Raw genomic sequence first — 5,491 nt, 5'->3', positions numbered from 1 at the left:
AAAAAGTATTTTTAAAAATTCAAGGGGGGGGATATAATAGGGCGGAGCCCAACTCGTTTTTTAGATGGGTAGGACTTCATTTTAGGACGTCATTTTGACGTCATTGAGGTTGTTATTGTCAACACAAGTGGTAATAAACATTTTTATACTGTTACTTGCACTTGTTGTTACCTTTTTGGAGCATAACTTGAAGTTTTCTGAGAATACCCTATTTTCATGGGTCCGGCCAATATAATCAAATTGATGACGTCATAATTACGTCATCTTACGTCATCGTAACGTCAAACGTCAAATACTTGTCAGATATTATGTCGATATTATGTCCTAAAAATTTGGTGGCCCTACGGCACGTCGTGTTAGAGTTATAGGACTTAGAAGTGGAGGGCCTCAAAAGCCCCCCCCCCCCCCCGGTCCAGGGATGACCAAAAAAGCCCGGTCTGAATAGGGTTAAAGTTACAACCTTACAATAGGAATATACGAGGGGTGATCAATAAGTCCCCGGCCTCACCCAGAAATAATAAGCACAACTCAGATTTCGAAACATACATGTAGATGTCAAGTCTTATATGAATGTGTACCAAAATTCAAATTAGTGTCATCATTACTTTGCTGTGTGTGTGTTAACAGCATAACTCGAGAAGCCTTGAATGGATCCTGATGATATTTGGTATGTGGGTAGGGGTCGGGAAAACGAAGGTAAAGTTCGATAATGGGCTCCCTAGCGGCTTGTTAAGATACTGCAGCACTACCTAAATTTTTGATTGATATCTCGTGTTCTGGACATGCTGTGGTCGTGATGTTTGAGTGGTAGATAGCCCTTGTGAGTGGTAGACAGCCCTTGGGGCAGAGAGTAAGTGCTGTGAGTTTGGGCTCCCTAGCGGCTTTTTTGGACCTGCAGGCACCGTCTCATGATTTTGTATATGTAGATGGCCTAAGTAAGACCTACATAACGAGATGCTGATTATGCAAATCAACAGCTAATTTGCATAATCAATGAGGAAAGTTCATAAATTTACTTCACTCCATGATGGAACTTGCAAACTTGTCACATATGTAGTTAAGAAAGAGAGAAAATATGAACGTATTAACGGATCGTCATGATTTTTGGTATGTAGATAGCCTAATTGGAGACTTACATTATGAGATACTAATTATATAAATTAACAGCTAATTTGTGTAATTGATGAGAAAAGTTCATAAATTCACTGCATTCCTTGATAGGACTTTCAAAGTTTTCCCATATGAGGGCAGAGAGTAAGAGGTGTATGTTTGGGTCCCCTAGCATCTTTTTTTTTGAAACTGCAGGAGCCAGTTTAATTTCAGATTTTGAAAGACAATAAGTCAAGAAGGGATAAGAGGATCATCATGATTTTTGGTATGCTGATAGCATAAGTAATGCTTGATGATATTTCATATTGTCTATGTAAATTGGGATCTAATTTGCATGATTAATGGCGAAATTTTATAAACCAACTCCAGGCATATGAAATAAAATGAGTAACACATTTATGTCTGCAGACATCATTCTTACATAACAAACAAATATATAAAGCCGTGGTCACAAAGCGCGTACGTAGCGCATCGTACGATGAGGTTATAAGAGCGTTCCTGCATCAATCGCAGTAAATCATAGTAAATCGGGGAGCGTCATATGACGAAAAATAGAGCTGAAATGGATTTTGAAGATGCTCTAAGCTTGTATACCCCCTCGTCACGGTTCGTCACGGTTCTTCAGATGTACGATTCGCTTCACTGATGTTCCGGACGTCGGAAGATGACGACAGCAGCGAATCGTAGATGGCGGGAAGACGGAACCTGCCACCGTCCCGGTTCAGAGAGGGTTGATGCGCCCTTATGTATATGGATATATGATGCACCCTTATGTAACTTATATGCTCGTTTCTTGGAACACCGACACCCTGGCTCCACGCCATCGGAAGCATCACAACATATTCATATTGAATCTCCTGGCCATTCCGCATCACTGCCCAAGTCCGTATCTTGGATACGGAGCAGGACTGGTTTGTGAGGGGTGTCGGGGAGGCCATATTTATATTTCAGCCATAACATAGGTATGGTGAAATATATTGTATTCATAATGTTTCTTCTTTCTTTCTCCTGTCAAATCTTTAAAACACGGTATCTCCGTCGTTCCTGGACCGAATGACATGAAATTTGGCACAAGGGTAGAGTAGGCCAATACCCTTTTTTCATATCTGCCTTTGATATGATTTTATTGATTTTTTTTGGCAATTTTTAGACCAAAACTGTATATTTTGGCCCTTGTACCTTGCTATTACATCAGAATGACCTGCAATTTGGTACAGAGGTGCCTTGATTATATGCCCACGTGGAGTCAAGAACAGTTTTGGCATAAAGTACAACAAAATGCTTAATTTTGCGATTTTTGGGCCATTTTGGCTCCTATACACTGGTTTTGCAACCAAATGACCTAAATTTTGGTACAGGGAGGCACTAGATATTCATTCAAATGACCCATGTATTATTTTTGGCGTGAACCACTTCAAAACGATTTTTTTTGGATTTTTTGGGTCATTTTCCGATGGCCGAGGCTTTCCCACTTGCTGAACTGTATGCCAGTATAACTTAATCAAAAAGGAAACCAATCGCTTAGCCCGAATCAATATCGTCAGGAGGATTTGGCAGCCAATCAGCGAGCCTGGTGTTATCTGTAACATTGTTACACAGAGGGGTTAATATTTTTCTTCAAAATTCATCTTTGGACTGGGGATTATGTAAAGTCTTTCAGTAGGTGTATTTTTGGACTGGTCTATTTTGCAATTTTATATAGGATGTGCTGGAAGAGTCTTGCACGGAGGGGGGGGGGGTCAAAATTAATCTTTTGGACTTTGTTGACTACTAGCATGTCAAAGTCTTTCAGTGGGGTTATTTTTGGACTGGTCTAATTTGCAATTTTACATGGGGTGTACTGAAAGAGTCCATTTTTGCATGGAGGGTACACATTTTGAAAATCCATTTTTTTTACTTTGGTGATTATATCAAAGTGACTGATCTATTATACCTTTTCATGCACGGGGGACCTTTTTTTGCTAACTTCAATTTTAGTTTCGGTTTCTTATTCAAAAGGCCAGTTTTCAGTGGAAGTATTTCTGGACTGGTCTATTGTGCAAATTCACATGGGGTGTACTGGAGTCGATTCTTGCACAGGGAGATTTTGTAAGATTTATTTTTGGGTTGAACCTTCATTAGTAAAAGTGATTTTTCAAATGGGTTATTTTGTTGTTGCATGTGGAGGGAGATAGCTGAAATATGCTGTATTTGCTCTGAAGCAAATGTCGGCCTTTCTAGTTTCTTTAGTGTTTCAATGCCTGTCCATTCTCTGATACTCCCCACTTTTCCGTTGCCTCTCTTTCTCCCTCCTCCTGGTTCCTTGCATGGTAGATTGAGCTAGTGCATAATGGAAATACAAGGCTGTCCTACTTTGAACAGCTTCTATTTTGTAGAAGTCTCTACCAGACTCCGACCTGGCCGAATAGACTATGGCCAAGTTAGGAATAAAAGTCTAGTGGGAGTTAATTGGCCTAGGAGTGAATTGACCGGCCGGTGATAAACTGGATAGACTGAAAAAGACTGGCTTAGATACCATGGCAACTTATTTGTCCCCATTTGGCCAAATTATTTTCCTTTGTCATCCAGCCGACACGTCTGCCTGGAGACTAATTTTGTGGGGTACTGAGAAGATAATCAACTGATACTTACTTACTTACTTGGTAAGGTCTCCTCAGCTGTAACAGTTTATGCAAATGGGACCTCATTAACATGATGAATGAGAAATATTTATCAGTCGTAAAGGTTACCATCATTCGACAAAGTATGATATTGTGGAACTCTAGATTTGATCATTCCCGCCCGTGCTGGAATCATCTAACTTTAGTTCAGACACAACAGACAGAAAAGTATTCAGTCTTGCCACGCCAGAATGCTCCAAAATCTGTCCTGTTGTACATGTATGGTCTCAGTCAAAAATGTCCCTTAGGTCTAGGTTACAATAGGGCCTGGAAGAGAAGAGAACTGTGCGTTAGCTATTTTACAGTCAATGTCTTTTATAACAATTTTAATGATGCACACTTATGCAACAATCATGTTTTTCAATCATCATCCAAATGTACTACTTCTGTCAGGTCAGTGAATTGATCAAGTTCAAATACTCACGATTACGGGCATACCATATTTGTGAGCGACATTATTGCTTGTTAAATTATCGATTCTCAAATGAATCCTGGGTTCAACCCATCCAGCATGCCAGCATGGCACACTGAATGACCCAATAACGACGTTATTGAAACAACAGCAGTCCATCGCTATCACTAACGCCCTGATGGTGGCATGTGAAATGGCTCCCTAATTTGGATAAAGCTCGTTACCTGGGCGGATGCTGATGTTGACGTTAAGCCATAAAAGATGTAACGTTATAAACGTGGCCCACACTTAAGCAGACTAAAACAAGTCGGCAAGCCAGATAGGAGAAACTCAGAAGGTTGAGCCTTGGTGCTCATGTACATATGCCCCACGGAAATTGTAGGTTTATTATTTCGTCCCTGTGTCTGTCTGTCTGTCTGTCCGTCTGTCTGTGTATCAACGCGATGCGTCAAGAAGGCCTGGATAGATGGTCTAACTCTTGATATTTGGTATGTGGGTCGTGATGAGTCATCGAACTGATTTGATATTGTGCCCCCTAGCGGCTTGTTATGATACAGCAGAGATCCCGTTTTTGATACCTCTTGTTCTGTCTGCAGCTGGACAAGCTACCCGGTATGATGGTCACTATTTTGGGGCTACACAACAAGTAACAAAATTCGTTCTTTATCACTGAAATTCGTTGAGTATTATCTTTCGAACCCCGCAATGCCGCAAGCGTGCCCCCACGTCCTGTGAGAGTGCACCTTTAAAAAGAAGTAAATTAAGTTTGAGCCATGTATAGTATCAGCTTGGTCTGGAATTTAGCTTTGCCCGTGACTACTGAATATTTTTTTCAAAGAGGACTCAAGAAGGGACTGAGGGATCGTCATGATTCCAGGTACGTTGGTAGCTTAGACTATGGTGTATATAATGAAATCATGCAAGATAACTGTAGAGATGGATCGGACCAGGGGTCATGACAACCACATGAAGTTAGGTTCCCTACAACAGAACACAGTAGGAGTTACATCATGCACATGATTGTATTACGGGTAGCTAATTTACAAGCAGCATGTTTTGTCGACCTCCGCCTTCTGTCTAACAGGGCCCTTCCTGGCCATATAATGTTCTAATGTACGCTCCGGTAAAACCACGCTCATCACTGCCTTAGTGGCCGTTAAGCTTATTTTGGCTTAATGAAGCATATAATAAGGGGTCACGTTAATGGTATCTGAAAGCCACAAAAAGGAAAACGAGTAATCAGTCATCATTAGTGCAATCATCACGCTTTGTGTGCTGCAAGCTTGTGTTCTGCAGCTGCTACGGTGTG

This window comes from Branchiostoma floridae, chromosome 6 (assembly GCF_000003815.2).
Source record: "Branchiostoma floridae strain S238N-H82 chromosome 6, Bfl_VNyyK, whole genome shotgun sequence".
Taxonomy (NCBI): domain Eukaryota; kingdom Metazoa; phylum Chordata; class Leptocardii; order Amphioxiformes; family Branchiostomatidae; genus Branchiostoma; species Branchiostoma floridae.
The sequence above is the reverse complement of the archived record's forward strand: the minus strand, read 5'-3'. Positions refer to the sequence as shown.